A 20307-nucleotide genomic window follows, 5' to 3' on the forward strand; every position below is an offset into this window, starting at 1 on the left:
ACCAGGATAAGTCACTCAATGAGGCACTGTGACCTATTATTTGTATATATGTAAATATCACTTTAAAAATCTGTCATTGTTGATTCCTACTCATAGTGACTGTATAGGTCAAAGTAGAACTGCCCCACAGGGCTTCCAAGGAGTGGCTGGCAGATTTGAACTGCCAACCTTTCGGTTAGCAGCTGTAGCTTTTAACCATTGTGCCACTAGAGCTCCAATATCATTTTAGACAACAATAGTTAAAGATTATTTCACAATTTACGTATCTAAGCCCTAAATTATTCCAACAGAACAAAGAGAAAATACAAGTCATTTTCCAGGTACAATTGTCTTATTATTAACTGTTTATAAATTGAGTTTCTAATATCTTGGTTTGTTTTCTGTTTTATTTGCATTTTTTTAATTTTAGTAAGTGTATATATATATATATATATATAAATGAAACATGCCACTTCAACATTTTTACGAGTACAATTCGGTGACGTTAATTATGTCCATCATGTTGCCCAGCCATCACCACTATCCATTTTAAAATTTTTCCATCACCCTTAATGGAAGCTCAATGCCCCTTAAGCAATGGTTTCCTCTTTCTCCCTCCCTCCTATCCACTAATAAACTTTGCTCTCTATACATTTGTCTATTCTAGATATTGTATATAACTTGGGTCATATATATAAGTCCTTTTGTGACTGATTTATTTCACTCAGCATAATATTTTATTTGCTTTTGTTTATACTAATGGGTCGCTGGGAGTCGGAAGCAAATCGATGGCAACAGGTGTTTGGTTTTACACTAATGGAAGCTTCTTTGGGAAATTTGGAGATTCCCGGTCCTTCCTCATCTGGTTTGAATTCTCTTGTTGGAGAGTAAATGGCACTATTCCTTCAAAACCTTTCCTTCTCACTGTACATACCTCTGATATTGATTTGCCTGTCCTAGCTTAGTTCTCCTTATTAGCAACCAGTTTGCAAAACTTATCTAAACCAAAACCAAAACCATTGCCAGCAAGTTGATTCTGACTCGTACCCTATAGGACAGAGTAGAACTGCCTCATAGAGTTTCCAAGGAGCACCTAGTAGATTTGAACTGCCACCCTTTTGATTAGCAGCCATAGCACATAACCACTACGCCACCAGGGTTTCCAAAAACTTATTTACACCCCTACAAATTGCCACTGTTTCTTTCAATTTGAAAGGCCCCTGGGTGGTGCAAATAGTCTGTGCTCAACTACTTATGTAAAAGTTGGTGGTTCAAACCCACTCAGCACCTTTATGGAAGAAAGGCCTGATGATCTGATTCCATAAAGATTACAGCCAGGAAAATCCTATGGGGTCTACTCCGTAATACATGGGGTCTCCATGAGTTGGGATTGACTCGAAGGCAATTTTTTTTTTTTAATACAACTGTTAAAAATGATTTTAAAAGCTTAGCCCTTTTTCCAAGGAGCCATGGTGGCACAGTAGTTGAATGCTCAGTTGCTAGCCAAGAGGTCGGCAGCTTAAACCCGCCAGCCGCACCACGTGGTAGAAAGATGTGCTAATCTGCCTCTGTAAGATTTACAGCCTTGGAAACCCTATAGGGCAGTTCTCCTCTGCCCTATAGGGTGGCTAAGAGTTGGGATTGACTTGGCAGCAATGGGTTTGGGTTTGGTTTTATTTGGACCTTTTATTTCGCTGAACTACAGGATATGAAACGATCTTACAAATGAGGTCTAATACTGGTCTTTACAAATGAGGAAAGCAAGAAAGCCCAGAGACAGTAAGTAAGTGACCAGCATCTTAACTAGAACAAATGACCAGGTTCGTGAGGCCCATTCTGTGCTTTCATCCCTGTCTACTCTGCCTCTTTGGCTGTTTCTGCCATAGAATTTTTCTAAGAAGTAAAATTTGGAACAAATCCTACTCTGTACTTCAAACATTCTCTGTCCCTTCCTCTTTTACATACATTGTCAGATAAATTTTTATCCATTTATTTTATGAAATATTGAAAAGCCATTGCATTCTAGTCAAGGAAGTAGATGCTGATATAACAGGGTGGTCCCTGCCCTCATAGGACTCACAATCTATTGAGAGAGATTGAGGTTAACCAAATAATGGAACAAATAAATTTATCATGACAAATACCGGTAAGTGCAATGAAGGATGCTGTGGGAAGGTAAAAGGGGGGGGGGGAGGGGGGAACCTGATCTAACATGCATAGTTGAATTACCTGAGGCAGAGGTATGTGATCTGAAATTTCTTGTTGTTTTGTAGGTTGTTGTGTGCAATTGACTCAAGTTCAACTCTCAGCACCCCTATAGGATGGAATAGAACTGCCCCATGGGGATTCTAAGGCTGTAAATCTTTACAGGAGTAGACTGCCCCTTCTTTCTCCTGAGCAGTGGTTGGTGTGTTCAAATCACTGACCTTTCAGTTAGCAGCCAAGTGCTTAATCACTGGGCTACCAGGGCTCCCATGAAATTTGATGAGAAGAAGCTAACTAGGTAATGTGGGTCCAGGAGGAAGAGGCAAGCTTGATCACAGTTCCAGAGGAAAGGAGTCAATGTGACTATTCAAGGAACTTAGAGACAGGGAGTGAGGGGAAGAGAGAAGGATGGAGCGGTGCAGGAGGTTACTGAGGCAGGCATGTGGGGATACGGTGTTCCTCACGGAAGAGCACCAGGAAGCTGAAGGAGAAGAATGACTTTATTAGATTTTCATTAACAAAGTCTTTGACTGGGTTTTAGAGACTATACTGGCAACAAGAGGGTGAAAAAATGTGTACTGATTAAGAGTTACTCTAAACTATCACAGTTATCATTTTTGTGCATGTGGGAAATATACATCTTTTGCCTTTTCAACATTCTTCACCTGCACAATTCAGTGACATTAGTTATGGTTATCATGTTGTTCAACCATCACTACTGTCCGTTTCCAAATTTTCCCATCACCCTTAACAGGAGTTCAGTGTCCCCATGTATGTCCTGTATAAGTGGGGTCATACAATATTTGCTCTTTTGCACAACAGTAACCTTGAAAAACATAAATACTCACAAAATCTGGCCTCAGAATGATACATGAAGAGAAGGAGGTGCAGCTCCTCTCACATTATCTTAGGGATAAAGAGATTTAAAAAGAGCTGATGGATGCATGTAAGATTCAATCCTCCCAGGTGCCTTCTTCAGTTTAAGAAGCCCCCTTTGTCTTCTGTGCTAGCGGCCTCTGGATTTGCAGTTGCCTACAGCCACCCACAGGTGGCGCTGCCTAGCTAACGCACAAGTGATTCCCTGAATCGGACAGTGGTCTGCAGGGCTCCCAAGGAGACTGGCCAGGGCCCCAGGCTGGCTTCCCCATTTCATCTTTCCAAACTGAGGTACTAATGGCCACGAGGGGAACAACTAGCCTCAAGGGGTAGGCATCAGAGGAGAAGGCCCCACTTTCTGAGCCCCTACCACAAGCAGGCACTGGGCTAAGAGTCTTGCTTAAAAAAATCATGCAGAACCACTTTGGGACCCAGCTGCGTATCTTCATATCCCAATCCTACCTCTTACTAGCACGTGACCTTGCCTGTCTGTGTCTTAGCTTCTTCATCAGTAAAATGGCAACAATTTCTACCTCATAAGGTGTTTGTAAGGACTCAATGAGTTAATTTCATGTACTTAGAGCAGCATGTGGCATATAAACCAAAAAAACCCAAACCCATTGCCATCAAGTTGCTTTCAGCTCATGGTGACCCCGTGTGTTGCAGGTAAAACTGCTCCATAAGGCTTTAGTAGCTGTAATCTTTTTTTTTTTTTTACAGCCACCCACAGGTGGCGCTGCCTAGCTAACGCACAAGTGATTCCCTGAATTGGACAGTGGTTTGCAATGTTGTGGAAGTTGTTCCTTTTTCCTTGTTATCATTAGTTTTTAATCTATAGATCCTCTCATATATTTAAAAATAGATATCTATATACTTTTTCATCATAATAAAAATTGTTGCAAAGATTAAAATACTGGCATACAGTAAATTTTGGCATTGTGAAGTGAAACTGTCTGACATTCTCTTAGATGTATCCAAAAAAAAAAAAAAGGGAATCGAAAATACCATGGTAATACGATGCTTAGCATAAGCCATTGAAGACACACTTAAATAAGCTCTTCTTTAAAAGCCAGGAACTTTACACTGGTCGATTTCTTCTTGACTTTATCCTTTTCACTTCTCCCTCATAATGTTTTTCTGCATGTTTTGTTGAATGACTTCATTGGTCCCTGCCACCAAATGGAGCACACACATTTAATTTCTTTGTGTCCAAAAGGCTTTGACTGTTAATATTTATTTTAGATTAATTTGTCATTATGATTTTTTGTAATATATATAAACAAATTACTATATGTTTGATAATTATTAGACATAAAGAAGTAAACTTTCACTGTAAATAAATCTCTTAATGAAATAGATGAGGCCTTTTTTTATGTTCAAACATTTCATGTATTTGTAGATGCATCCACTCTTTTTATGATGAGGAAAGGCTGGGAACGATTATATTTCTATTTTATTGTTTTTACAGATGTAAGTGTTAAGAAACCTGGTTCAGAGACAGGAATGAAATAAGCTTGTTTTAATAATATCATTTATTTTCTCAACCCCCTTTCAAGATATATTCCAAATATCACATAGAGATCTATGATATAAAATTGTTTTGAACGATCGACTACATGACAACTTTATTAAATTCTGCCAGGAAGAATTTTTAAAGATTTTGAAATGGGCAAAAAATATTTCTTTGTATTCTTTCAATGAAATGCTGGAAAGTAAGATCTTTTGGGGTTATCTGTTCCTATAGAAGTCTGGACAGAGCCCTGGTATCGCAGTGGCTAAGCACTTGGCTGCTAACCAGGACTGCAGTTTGAACTCCCAGGAGCTTCTTGGGAGAAAGATGTGGCAGTTGGCTTCCATAAAGATTCACAGCCATGGAAGCCTTAGGGGGCAGTTCTACTCTGTCCTACAGGGTCGCTGTGAGTTGGAATTGACTTGATGACAATTGGTTATAGAAGTCTGGGCCTTTCATTGTTTTTGGCTGAGCTATTTTATAACTCTTTCAGTCATGGAAAACTGATGGTAGTGCTAATGACCCTTTTTCATAGAGATGTGACTGGATTTTATTAGGTAGAGACACAGCTAATTTCTACCCTTTGGGAAAGATGTTCCCAACATTAAACATTATGACCTGTGGAGGTTGAATAGTTTTGCATCTTTTAGTACATTTATTTGAATATTCATGATTGCTTATGTGAATGCCTGTCTTAGGGTCCTCTGAAATGATTTTACCATCTTACTTAATGAGTTAAATAAAATCTTTGACATGTGTTTATTTTATATTTGTATGAGTTACACTTTTAAAAGCCAGTTGCTGTTGAGGCGACTCTTACTCCTGATGACCCCACATGTGTCAGAGCCGAAGTGTACTCCACAGTGCTTATTTTTGGAACTAGGTTGCCAGGGCTTTCTTCCAAGGTGCCTGTGGGTAGACTCAAACTTCCGATCTTTCAGTTTTACACTTGAATGTGTTAACCGTTTACAATACCTGGAGATTCCCTCTCACTTTTACCTTTTTTAAAAGATCCTTTAAGAGTTCCAGAGATGCCCATTGGAGTCACCTATCAGAGCCAGGTAGACTGCATTCCATGAGGTCCCTTCGTGGGGAACTTAAGCCCAGGCATATCTTTTCTTGGCCCCAGAGAGAATCCTAAGCAGCAGTCTAACTGAGTCCCTGTTTCTCTAGGCTTCTTAAATGGATTTTGTGGGGTTTAGTTTGTCTGTTTGCTTGCTTATTTGTTTGTGGTTGCATATGACCTGCAATTTATTTTCCTCCGGTAGCAACAATGATCAGGACTTTAGTTTTATGGTCTGACCATTTACAGATATCGGTAGATGGGTGATGATAGAATCTGTTCTCTGGTAAGTAAGAGACAACAGAGAATAGTTTGTTAGTGTTTTGCTGGGTTGTCTATTTGTTTATTTTAAGCTCAAGCCATTTAAGAACTCTGAGCCCAACGAGAAGGAGATTGAGATTCAAACTGGTGAATTTTGTGTTTTTGTGTTTCTATGTTTACTTTTGACCTGTGGCTCAAGTTACAGAATTAAAATCGTAGACTCTTTATGAGTTTATGTGCTTATAAATGAGAAATTCTGTGAGTGTGAAAAGTTTTCCTGTCTCTAAATGATATTAACAAATTAGATTTTAACTCTGAATAAAAGGAGCTATGTTCTGGTTCGTTTAAAGAGATAAATAAGTGCCTATGTAAATTGCATCTTCTGAAATCCCAAAAAATAGGATATTAAACTTCTACTATGTTAAATGCACTAGGTGTATAGAAGATGCTAGCTCCAACACAGCTTAACCATTCAAGTTCACATAATTAATGTAAAAGTTTGACCAATCAGGTTGCTTTAATAACTCCATTTTTAAATGAAAAATCAGTATGTCTTTCCTGATATATCAGTTTTGTGGACAGTACAAGTAAACATATTTTACTTCAGTTTATTTTCTCATTAAAACATACATAGTTTCACTGATCAAACACTGAAAACACTATTTCAATGTAAAGTTGATTATGAAAATGTAGTTGTGTTCAACTGAAATGAATCATTTTTCTGACAAGTTTTTTATGTCAAAAGTAATTATATTTTGTAATCAACATATTTTCCAATATCTTTAGGTATTTAAAACCTTGGTCTAACGTCATGTTTTGTTGTTATGCGCCATTGAGTCAATAGCTGCGTTATGGATAACAGAACAAAATGTTGCCCTGTCGTGTACCTCCTCACAATAGTAGGTATGTTTGAGTCCATTGTTGCAACCACTCTGTTAATCCATTTCATTGAGGATCTTCTTCTTTTTCACTAATCCTCTACTTTACCAAGGGGGATGTCCTTCTCTAGGGATTGATCCCTAGATCAATGTAAGCAAGAAAAATATCACGCCATCCTTGCATCTAAGTTGTATTCTGGCTGTACTTCTTCGAAGACAGATTTGTTTGTTCTTCTGGCAGTTCATGGTATATTCAATATTCTTCACCAACACCATAATCCAAAGGCATCAATTCTTCTTTGGCCTTCCTTTTTCATTGTCCAGATTTTGTATGCATATGAAGCAATTGAAAATACCATGGCTTGGGTCAGGCACACCTTATTTCTCAAAGTAACATCTTTGCTTCTTAGGTCTTTAAAGAGGACTTTTGGAGCAAATTTGCCCAATGCAGGATGTCCTTTAATTTCTTGACTGCTGCTTCCATGGCTGTTGATTGTGGATCCAAGTAAAATGAAATCCTCGACAATGTCAATGTTTTCTCCATTTATCATGATGTTGTTTATTGATCCAGCTGTGAGGATTTTTGTTTTCTTTGTTGAGGTGTAATCCATACTGAAGGCTGTAGTCTTTGATCTTCATTAGTAAGTGCTTCAAGTCCTCTTCCCTTTCAGGAAGCAAGGTTGTGTCATCTGCATAACGCAGGTTGTTAATGAGACTTCCTCCAACCCTGATGCCCCGTTCTTCTTCATATAGTCTAGCTTCTCAGATTATTCATTCAGAATATAGATTGAATAAGTATGGTGAAAGAATATAACCTTGATGCATACTTTTCTGATCTTAAACCACATAGTATCTCCCTGGTCTGTTCAAACGGCTGCCTCTTAGTCTATGCACAGGTTCTACATGAGCACAATTAAGTGTTCTGGAATTCCCATTTTTTGTGACATTATTCATAGTTTATTACGATCCACACAGTTGAATGCCTTTGCATAGTCAATAAAACACAGGTAAACATCTTTCTGGTGTTCTCTGCTTTCAGCCAAGATCCATCTGATATCAGCAATGATATACCTGATTCCACCTCCTCTTCTGAATCCAGCTTGAATTTCTGGCAGTTCCCTGTCTATGTACTGGTACAAAACTTTTGAATTATCTTCAGCAAATTCTGCTTACATGTGATATTAATGATATTCTTCTATAATTTCCTATTCTAATGGAATGTGGTACACCAGAATGCACAAATTATTGAACAATATCATTAATATCAGCAAAATTTTCCTGAAAGCCTTATGTTAACTACAGCCAGTTAATGGATAATCTTTGTACACTTAGGTAATTCCTAATTAAGATGGAAAATTGAAGCATGATTTCTAAGCATATTTTTTAAACACACATATCTTTGCTTCTTAATTTCAAATGCTGTATAGAGGCTCTATCATCAATTCATGTTAATGAAGATGTTCTTTTTACCACCTTAAAAAAAAAAAAAGGAATGTTTATGGCTATGTGTATTCATAATGCTTTCTAATTTTCTAAAATACTTGTAGATGGCACACATTTATTAATCCATACTCCTAGTTTTCCCTGAAATATAAATGAATGATTTTGGTTAAAATTTATACTTTATGTAATTAATTAATACTAAACTAGGAGAAATAAAGGAAGAATTCTAAGTTTCTATAGCAACGTGATAAATGTGTTTTGATTTATGAAAGAAAAAGAAGTATTTTTGTCCTGAAGTGTCTAATTATTCCAGCTTATGAAAGAAGATACTGAAATAAAACTCGAACAGATATAGAAAGTTCTAGAATGTTTGCAGAAAGCAAAATTATTAACCATATTTTACAATTGCAATTGAAGAAAATGAAATAAGTAATGAATTGTGTTAACATTTTGATAAGATTTGCTCAGTTTTAAATAAGCTTATTCATTAGATAATAAAAAAAGGGAGTTCATGCCAAATATGATAAGCATACAAAGCTAGAACTGGTGTTCTCTCAGGTAAAATGATATATTGGTCTCAGGGCATTTAATCTGCTTTTAAGTAGGAATAGTAATCTCTGAATAAGTTGTCCAAATATCAGAGACTCCATTTCTAACCAGAAAAATTTTCTCTGCTTTGTGCTGAGTTTTCCATGTCTTTGGTTAGACAAGTGTTAAAGTTTCTTACTATTACAGAACTTTCCTTATGTGCTTATTTTAAACTAATTTTATTGTTACTTTGATTAATAAGTTACCAAATATTGTTTCTCAAGCACCCATGATTTTATCTCATCAAATGTCCAAATCTCCTTTGACAACTCTTTGATTTTTGCCTTTTCAAAATAAGGACCTGTACATAGCAGAAACTAAAATCCCTTTTACACCAAAAATCATCTTTGGGATCTCTGTGGGTCCCTAGAAAAGCATTTTACCTCATAAAAAAAAAAAAAAAAAAGGAAACACTAGCGGCAGTTAACTGTGCTTGGTGTAGTCCCGTAATTCTTACCTACAGCTACATGTGAAGAGATGTCCAGTCAGAAGAAACACTTAGCCTTCCCTCAGTCAGGACTATGTAGGTGAAATGTCACTAATTAGAAGATTTTGGAGATTGTATATTTTATAGAAAGGCCCTGGAGATTTGACAATGTTCTTACTGTCCTTAGCATATTTTTAGCTGAGGAGAAACACTGATAAAAAAAAATTCTTATAAAATATACTATACTCAAATAGACAGTGTTATTTTCCTCCATTCTGATATTATTGGTTACAGTAATAAATGAAACACAGCCATTAAGTATTTGTCATCTGTGGATTAACCAATTGCCACTGAGTAGACTTTGAATCATGGGACTCTCATGTTTGTCAGAGTAGAGCTGTGCTCCATAGGGTTTTTAGTGGTTGATTTTTTGGAAGTAGACTGCTAGGCCTTTGAGGTGCCTCTGGGTGGACTCGAACCTCCAACCTTTTAGTTAACAGCCTAGTGCTTAACCATTTGCACCAAAGGGGACTCCTACAGAACTTAATACACACATAAATGAGTACAAGTATAACTGGGAAAATCTGAAAAAGTAGGTGGATTGTATCAGCATTAATATCCTGATTGTGACATGCATAGATTTGAAAAATGTTACCAGTAGGGAAACCAAGCAAAGTACACAAAATATTTCTTTGTATTACTTCTTACAACTGCATGTGAATCTACAATTACTTCAATAAAAAAGAAATCAAATAAAAAGTTAATGAAAGTACTTTATGTAAGGCCAGTGAAATTAAAGAAACCCCATGCTTCCTCACGCTAAGAACATGACAATCAGTATTTACATAGCTTCCATTTTAAAAATCCATCTTGTTTTTTGGTCAGAAAAATGGGACCTATTAGCATAGTCCTCAATATGTTTGTATAAATGACCCTTTTTCTACTTCTAAAGATTTAAGTACACAATATTTGTGAGCCAGGTTAGCATGAGCTGACAGCAAAAAAAAAATTAGGACAACATACGTGTAATAAATAAATAAATGTATTGTAGTAATATCACATTTTGTATAGCTACAGAATTGATCTGATACCCTTTGTAGGTTTGTCCAGGCTAACCTCCACAAAGAATGGTTCCAACTTTATTCCTATAAAGTGAGGGTTGTTGTAATATTAGTGTAACTGAGCTCCTAGTAAGTTTGGTGTGACTCTCAATCACTTAGAATTATTCATAAACAACTGCTCCAACTCAAAGGAGAGCAGGACCAGAAATTTATACCTCCTCCTGTTCTGGAAAATATTGTTCAATGTTTTGTTGCATATCCTGTCTGCGCTTTCTTTTGTATAACTTAGATGAGTGAAACTTGTTTGTTTAACTCACGTGGTATCTGGATTCAGCTTTTGTTATCAGTCTTCACCTTCTACTCACAGTTGACCATAAGGTGTTCATATATTTTCACAAAAGAATCTTCATAACTATGAGAACATGTTGATCTCTGAGGCATATGATACAAAATCTTAAATCAATGGAAATATGTTTTTGTTACTTCCCTGAAACTGAAAAGTCATCTGATAACAAGACATGCCCTGTTCTCCCCAGCAGATGTCTCTCTTACACTAAAATACATAAGGCAATGGATTTTTTTTGAAAAAAGAGTTTTCTACAAATGTTTGTGGAATCCCTGGGTGATGTACTGGACTACTAACTGATAGGTTGGGGGTTTGAACCCACCCAGAGGCACCTTGGAAGAGTTCTGGTGATCTGCTTCCTAAGGGTCACCACCTTAAAAATCCTAGGAGCAGTTCTACCCAGCACACATGAGGTGAAGCCAACCAACGGCAACAGTGCAGATGTTTAGTGATAATTTCCACTTCTCCCAGTTTTGTGTGTTTTTGGGAAACCATTTAAAGTATTTTCCTACTACTTATATCTTATTTTAAACAAAACTGGAGAATGAGTTCGACAACTTGAAAGGCTGAGGGAGCTTTAAGCTATTAATGCTGAGCAAAAGCTTAGGAAAGAGATGCTCTTCACACCCAGATGTTTGCAGTCTCTATTTCCACTCCACTGTAAAGGATGAGTATAGGGTGCTCAGGGTCTGGAGATGCTCGCAAAGTGCACGGCTCCCTCCTGCATGGAGCCTCAGATTGTCAGGTCCTACTTAAACTCCATTAAGCTCTTTGCTAGGCGGAGGACATGAGGCAGCAGCTGCAGGAGAACAGCTGCACTCTTCCTTCAGTTGAGTAAAAGGAATCTTGTAGTTGGGTCCCCAAACCCCAAACCCATTGCTGTCCAGTCGATTCTGGTTCATAGTGACCCTATAGGACCGAGTAGAACTGCCCTGTAAGGTTTCCAGGCTGTAAATCTTTACGGAAGAAGACGGCCACATCTTTCTCCCTCAGAGTGGCTGGTGGGTTGGGACCTCCGACCTTCCCATTAGCAGCCTAGTACTTAACCACTTTGCCATCAGGGTGCCTCAGAGCAGGGTTAAAAACAAACAACAAAAAACCTGTTTCCATCGAGTAGATTCCAACTCATAGTAACCCTATAGGAGAGAGTAGAACTGTCCCATAGGGTTTCCCAGTATCTACTGGTGAATTCGAACTGCCAGCCTTTTGGTTAGCAGCCAAGCTCTTAACCACTGTGCCACCAGGGCTCCAGAGCAAGGCTGTTGTTGTTAGGTGCCGTTGAGTCAGTTCCAACTCATAGCTACCTTATAGGACAGAGTAGAATACCACATAGGGTTTCCACGGACTGCCTTGTGGATTCCCCCTGCCAACCTTTTGGTTAGCAGCCATAGTTCTTAACCACTATGCACCAGGTTTTCCCACAGCAGGTTAGGAGGGTTGGAAAGCTGTTTCCTTTACATTTGTTTTTACTGACTGTTAAGTGAGACTATGTTAAAAAAAAAAAAAAAAAAAGTGCTTTGAGGTTCTCTCCTCCAGAGGGCAGTTATTGCTAATCACTTAAATGCGTAAGGTCTTTAATCTTTTCTCCCATCCATTTTATAAGAGGCAACAAACTTGAAGGTGGTTAAGTGGAAGAACCAAAATCAAACATCTATACCCAGAAATTCTGATTCAGATATGCATCGCTCCAAAGTCAAATTATTTCTACTACAAAAAGGAACTCTGTTCTCAAACCCAAGTATACAGCATGTCTGAGTTATTTATGGCTTTTGTATTAGTATTCATCATGTCTATATACAATCAGAAATTAACAATCAAATTTCAGGTTACATTCATATAACAATCACTTAAATTGTTTACTTGGAACTTAACTACTAAATTTTTAAACCAATCTCAATAAAGTAAATGTAAAAAGAGAAAATGATTATCTTATCTCAGAGAGAATTTGAATCACATAAGATTTATTCAATTCTCAAATGCAGGAGTTACGATTTTTCTCACCATGTGCCTTTCAAGTTAGATAAACGGAGTAACATTTCTTTGAAAATCTTCAACTGCCAATTCTGCTCACCGAAATATCTTTATCAACAGTGATGAAAAGGGACAACAGGAACCAAGGTCAAGCAAATGCCTCTGCCTAATGAATATTGAATGCTAATTCACAAAAGCTAAATGCCTAATTACTATTTATGACACCAATAACCTTCTAATATGTAGTAATATTGTAGGGCACCTATCTTGATGTTGAGGGTTCCAAATTTGCACTTAACTTTCTTCAGTGTGGAAGCGGGCTTTTTTTTGTTTTTTTGCTAAATAAATTTTACACTTCTGTTTTAAAATACGTAACATTGTAAATCTTTATCTCAGCAAGAATACTACAGCAAAATGTGATTCCGAGTGATTGTGAAAATTGAATGATAATGCGTAGAGACATGAATTTTGTTGGGTGCTCTTATTTGAAGTTACTAGAAGCAGTTTCAGAGGCAGGTGGGAAAAATGTATAATGTGACTATTGTTGGTGTCTTGGTCAAAGAAAGCATTATCTTTTGTTTATACTTCTCAATTCCTACTTCACTCACGTATACTCACATTACAAATTACAGTGGGGTTGAGCAGGGGTGATATTTTCTTATTATTCTACAAGTAACCTGTCCATGGCTCATTTCCTCTGTGACTTGATCCCTATGAACTCCTGCTATTCCTTGCAGATGTGTAACCTTAGTAAAAATGCAATCCCAGCCACTAAAGGGCTTCCAAGCTCCACCAAAAATTCAGTGGATGAATCCAACTACAGAATGGAGAGGACAGGGGAAAGGATCTGTGAACTTGGAGGTAAAATATACATATTACCTGTCTTAGTCATCTAGTGCTGCTGTAACAGAAATATCCTAAGTAGCTGGCTTTAGCATACAGAAACTTATTTTCTCACAGTTAGGAGGCTAGAAGTCAGAATTCAGGGTTCTGGCTCTAGGGGAATGCTTTCTCTGTCAGTTCTGGAAGCAGGTCCTTGTCTCATCAGCTTCTGCTCCTGAGTGATCTCCAAGTGACTTGGCATTTCTCTCTCCCCACCTCTGCTTGCTGGCTTGCTTGTTTAATCTCTTTTATATTTAAAAGAGATTTGCCCAAAGAGATTTGCCCGAGACACACGGTAATCTTGCCTCATTAACATAACAAACATTACCTAATTCTCATCAACATGACCTAATCTTTCCTCCTTAACATAACAAAGACAACCCATTCCCAAATGGGATTATAATCATCTTTCCTCCTTAACATAACAAAGACAACCCATTCCCAAATGGGATTATAACCACAGGCATAGAAGTTAGGAATTACAACACATATTTTGGCAGGACATAATTCAATCCATAACATTTCACCTTTTGGCCCCCAACAATTCATGTCCTTTCCACATGCAAAACACATTTACCCTATCACATCATCCCAAAAGCCTTAAATCAACTCTAAGTCCAATATCTCATCTCCTGAATCATCTAAGTCAAATATGGGTGAGGCTTTAGGCATACTCCATCCTGGGACAAAATCCCTCTTCATCTGTGAACCTGTGAAATCTAGATTACAAGTTATCTGTATCCCAAGTATGATGGTGAAATAGGCACAAGGTCAAAATTTCCATTACAAATGGAAGAAACTGGAGGGAAGGAAATGATAACAGGCACTGAGCAAGTCCAAAACCCAGCAGAACAAATTACATTAGCTCTCAAGCCTTGAAATTAATCCTCTGTTCTATGAGGCCCTCTAGGCAATTGTCTTGTCCTCTAGATTCTTGGTGTTGGCCACACTGGATTCTGGATGGACGCCCCTCTTACCTGGGCTTCAGCGCCACCTCCCAGGCCCACTGGGAGAGCAACTCTGCTCCCTAGGCTTTGGGCAATCTCATTCTCCTAGTCCGTCTGAATGGTGATTCCACCCACTTAGTCCCAGCAAGCCCCGTTTTTCTGCCCCTTGGGCATGGCAGCCCTGTGTTCTTGGGTTTGGGTGGAGGCTCTATCATCCATGCACACCTTAATGGCAACCTCACACTCCAGAATTGAGTTGGCAAAGATCCAACTCTTTAAAACCTATGAGTCTGTGGCCCTACCCTTTGAGATCCAGGAGACCATGATCCTACTCTCTGAAACCTAGAAGGCCCTGCTTCCTGTGCTCCTTCAAACAGCTCTGCTGATCTCTGAGCTGCTCTAGGGATGATCTTTTTCTTTTCTTGGAGGCCAACAAGTATAGCCCCTTTGGCCTGTTTCCTGCCTGTAGAATTCTAAGAGGCAGATATTTTCTTTCCTTTCATCCTCTCTATGACTCCTTCAGTCTAAGCTGATGGGTTTTCTGCTGTGGTAGTTGGTTAGATCTGTCAGTCACAGTCAAAAGATTGTGTAGCTATGTTCTTGGTGAAAATTCTAGGACACGTGTTCTTAGTTTGTACAACAGAATTTCCTAACTCTTTAAGCTCTGTTTTCATTTTGCAAAATTCATTCTTATGTCCATCTCTTTTCTCTTACATTTTATTGTAAATGGCAAGGAGAAACCACGTGGCCCCTTTAAGGTCTTGCTTAGAAATCTCATCAGCCAGATATCCAAGTTCATCAATTACAAGTGCTACCTTCCACCAAACATTTGAACATAATTCAGACAATTTCTTGGCCACCGCATAAAAAGCATTGCCCTACCTCTATTGTCCAATCACATGTTCATTTGTTTCAAAGACTCAGAAACACTTTTAACATCCACATTTCTAACAACATCCTGTTGGTGGCACCATATATATTCTCTACAATGATAGAGACTTTCTCTACAGCTCGCCTCACTTCTGGCTGAGCCCTCACCAGAACTGCCTTTGTTGTCCATAATTCTACTGACAGTCTCATCAAGGCAATCTAGGCTTTTACTACTAAAACTCATTGCTGTCCAATTGATTCCGATTCATAGCAACCCTATAGGACAGAGTAGAACTGCCCCATAGGGTTTCCAAGGAGCATCTCGTGGATTCGAACTGCCTACCTTTTGGTTAGCAGCCGTAGCTCTTAACCACTGTGCCACCAGGGCTCCAGGCATTCACTATTAGGCACCTTAAAACTATTCCAGCCTCCAAGCATTACCCAATCCCAAAACCACTTCCACATTTTAAGTATCTGATAGAGCAGCACTCCATTCTTCCAGTACCAAATTCTGTCTTAGTTATCTAGTGCTGATATAAGAGAAATACCACAAGTGGGTGGCTTTAACAAACATAAATTTATTTTCTCACAGTTTCAGAGGTTAGAAGTCAGAATTTAAGCTTAAAAAAAGAAAATTGTGAGAAAGGAATAACATCTTACCTATGGCAGAATAAAATTTGAATGATAAATTCCTCATAAAAAAAACAAAACTGCCAGGAGGAAATATCACAAGTTTTTCAAGTGTTGAAAGAAAAGAACTGTCAACCTCAAATTTTATATGTAGTGAAAATGTTCTTCAGAAATCAAGAAACTCTCAGATGAAGGAAATAGAAGAGAATTTGTTGTCAGTAGATCAACCCTAAAAGAATGGCTAAAGAAAATTCTCTGAACAGAAGGGAAGTCATAAAAGAAGGAAGAACACAGTAAAAAAAAAAAATACGGATAAATTCAATAGGCTTTCCTTCTCCTTTTAAGTTTTCTAATTTATGTTTGATGGTTGGAAGCAAAAACATAACACTCTCTGATATGGTTCTCAATGTATGTAGATGAAATATTAAAGACAGTTATATTTAAAAAGGAAAGGTAAAATGACATAAAGGAAGGCAAAGTTTCTACATTTCATTAAAATTGGTAAAATGTCAATAGCAGTAGGCTGTGATAAGTTATGTGTATATAAAGTAATACCTAGAGAAACCATTAAAAGAGCTATACACACATATATATATACATATATATATACATATATATATACATATATATACACACATACATAAATTCTAAAATATGCTCAAGTAACTTACAGGAAGGAAAGAAAATAGAAACAAAAAATGGACTGAACAAACCAAATAATAATAATAATGGATATAACAATGCAGGCTTAAGCCCTAACATGTCAGTAAACAAAACAAACCTCATTGCCATTGAGTTGATTCTGACTCAAACCAAACTTATATAACAGAGTAGATCTCCCCCATCGGGTTTACAAGGCTGTAATTTTTACAGAAGCAGACTACCATATCTTTCTAATGTGTCAATAGCTACACTGACTTAAAAGGGTCTAAATACACCAATTAAAACACATAGATATGTGGAATGGATCCAAAAGAAAACAAAACAGAAAACTAACTGTATGCTGCCTATCAGAAACTAACCTCAAATATAACAATATAGGTAGATAGAAGATAAAAGGAAGTGAAAAGATACATCATGCATTCATCAAATAAAACAGAAGTGACTCTATTAACTTCAGTTAGAGTAGATTTCAGAGCAAAGGAATCTACTAGGGATAGAGAAGAAGCTTACACAATGATTCACCAAGAAGTCATAGCAATCCTGAATGTGTATGCACCAAACAACAGAACTGCACATTATGTGAAGCAGAAACTGATGGAAGTGAAAAGAGAAAACAGACAAATCCACAATGACACAAGGACTTCAAAAGAACTCTCTCAACAACTGATAGAATAATTTGCCAGAAAATCAGCACAAATATAGAGGAACTCCACAATACCACCAACATAGAGAATCTAATTGGTATTTATAGAACACACCACCCAATGACATCAGACTATACATCTTTTTTCATGCACTTGTGGAAGATATCCCAAGACAGACCACACCCTAGGCCATAAAACAAGCCTCAATAATTGTTTAAAACAACTGAAATCATACAGAGTGTGTTCTTTGGCCACAATGGATTCGAATCAAACTAGAAATCAATAACACAAAGGTAAAAGGAAAACCTCCAAACACCTGAAGAAAATAAACGACACACTTCTGTATAATCCCTGGGTCAAAGAAACTCTCCAGGGAAATAAAAGTAATATCTTGAATGGAATGACAATACAGTGAACTAAATATATTCATGGGATTTAGAAAATGATTCTTGGAAGATTAAAAAAAAAAAGGGGAAACAAACACAGGTTTTTAACAGTGAGCTAGAGTTGAACCAGGTTTTCTGGGTGACACTAATGATTAAGCACTCAACTACTAGCCAAAGACTGGTGCCTCAGGAGAAAGGTCTGGTGATCTGCTTCCAAAAGATCACACCTTTGAAAACTCTGTAGAGCACAGTTCTACTCTGCACATGTGGGGTCACCATGAATCAGAACTGACTATGTGGCAACCAACAACAACAAGGGTTGAATCAGTATCTCTACTGCAGAGAATCAGTTTCTTAAAATTATGATGTGATTACACATTTTTATTTCTACATTACATTATTCTTACATTATTCTAAAAAAGTTGGCCAGTGAAAATACTATGAATGGGAGTGAAACATTGATACAGTTCCAAAAGATGAGTCCCACAGGTTGGAAGTACTCAAAATAAGACTGGGGAAGAGCTGTTTCCTCAAAGTACAGTTGACCTTAATGACATAGTTGGAGTAAAGTTCTCAGGACCTTCATTTGCTGATGTGGAATGACTCAAACTGAGAAGAAACAGCTGCAAACATCCACTAATAATTGGAACATAAAAAAAAAGAAAACATAGAATGCATAAAGTATGACACTAAGAAAATTGAAAGTTGTCAAAAATGAACTGGAACACTTGAAAATCTATATCCTAGACATCAGTGAGCTGAAATGGACTACTTAATTGGCCATTTTGAATCAGACGATTATATTGCGTACTATGCTGGGAATGATAAATTGAAGAGGAATGGCTTCTCGTTCACTGTCAAAAAGAACATTTCAAGATATATCCTGAAGTACAAGGCTGTCAGTGATAGGTTAATATTGGCACACCTACAAAGCAGACCAGGTAATATAACAATTATTCAAATTTACACACAAACCACTAATGCCAAAAATGAAGAAATGAAAGTTTTTACCAACTTCTACAGTCTGAAATTGATTAAACATGCAATCAAGATATATTAATAATTACTGGTGATTGGAATGCAAAAGTTGGAAGCAAAGAAGAAGAATCAGTAGTAGGAAAATATAGCCTTGGTGATAGAAATGATGTTGGAGATCACATGGTAGAATTTTGCAAGATCAATGACCTACTCATTGCAAAAACCTTTTTTCAACAACAAAAATGGCAACTATACACATGGACCTTGCCCAGACGGAATACACAGGGATCACATCGACTACATTGGTGGAAAGAGATAATGGGAAAGCTCAATATCATCAGTCAGAATAAGGCCAGGGGCCGACTGTGGGACAGACCATCAATTGCTCATATGCAAGTTCAAGCTGAAACTGAAGAAAATTAGAGCAAGCCCACGAGAGCCAAAATATGACCTTGAGTACATCCCACTTGAATTTAAAGACCATCTCAAGAATAGATTTGACACATTGAACACTACTAATGACCAAAGACCGGTAGAGTTGTGGGATGATATCAAGGGCATCATACACGAAGAAAGAAAAAGGTCATTAAAAAGGTAGGAAGGAAAGAAAAGGCTAAAAATGGATGTCAGAAGAGACTCTGAAACTTGCTCTTAAACTTCAAGTAGCTAAAGCAAATGGAAGAAATGATGAACTAAAAGAGCTGAACAGAAGATTTCAAGGGGTGGCTTGAAAAGACAAAGTATTATCATAAAATGTGCAAAGACCTGGAGTGTGAAAACCAAAAGGGAAGGACTTGCTCGGTATTTCTCAAGCTGAGAGAACTGAAGAAAAAATTCAAGCCTGGAGTTGCAATATCGAAAGATTCTATGCGAAAAATATTGAATGATGCATGGAGCATCAAAATAAGATGGAAGGGATACACAGTCACTGTACCAAAAAGAATTGGTCAACATTCAACCATTTCAGGAGGTGGCATATGAACAAGAACTGGTGGTACTGAATGAAGAAGTACAAGCTGCACTGAAGGCATTAGCAAAAAACAAGGATCCAGGAATTGATGAAATATCCATCGAGATGTTTCAACAAACATGCAGCACATGAAGCACTCACTCGTCTATTATAAGAAATTTGAAAGACAGCTACCTGGCCAACCGATTGGGAGAGATTCGTATTTGTGCTCATTTGAAAGAAAGATTATCCAACAGAATGCAGAAATTATGGAATAATAATCTTGCTGAAGATAATCTGAAAATAGTTGCAGCAGTACATCGATAGGTAACTGTCAGAAATTCAAGCCGATTCAGAAGAGGACATGGGGTGAGGACTATCGTTGCTAAAGTCAGATGGATCTTGACTAAAAGCAGTGAATATCAGAAAGATGTTTACTTGTGTTTTATGGACTATGCAAAGGCATTTGATTGTACGGATCATAACAAGTTATAGATAACATTTTGAAGAATGGGAATTCCAGAACACTTAATTGTGTTTATGTGGAACTTGTTCATAGATCAAGAGGCAACCTTTTGAAAAGAACGAAGGGCTACCATGTGGTTTAAAATCAGGAAAGGTGTGCATCAGGGTCGTACCCTTTCACCATACTTATTCAATGAGTATGCTGAGAAAATAATCCAAGAAGCTGGGCTATATGAAGAAGAGTATGTCATCACGATGGAGGAAGATTCACTAACAACCTGCAAC

The sequence above is a fragment of the Elephas maximus genome, chromosome 11 (assembly GCF_024166365.1).
Source record: "Elephas maximus indicus isolate mEleMax1 chromosome 11, mEleMax1 primary haplotype, whole genome shotgun sequence".
Taxonomy (NCBI): Eukaryota; Metazoa; Chordata; class Mammalia; order Proboscidea; family Elephantidae; genus Elephas; species Elephas maximus.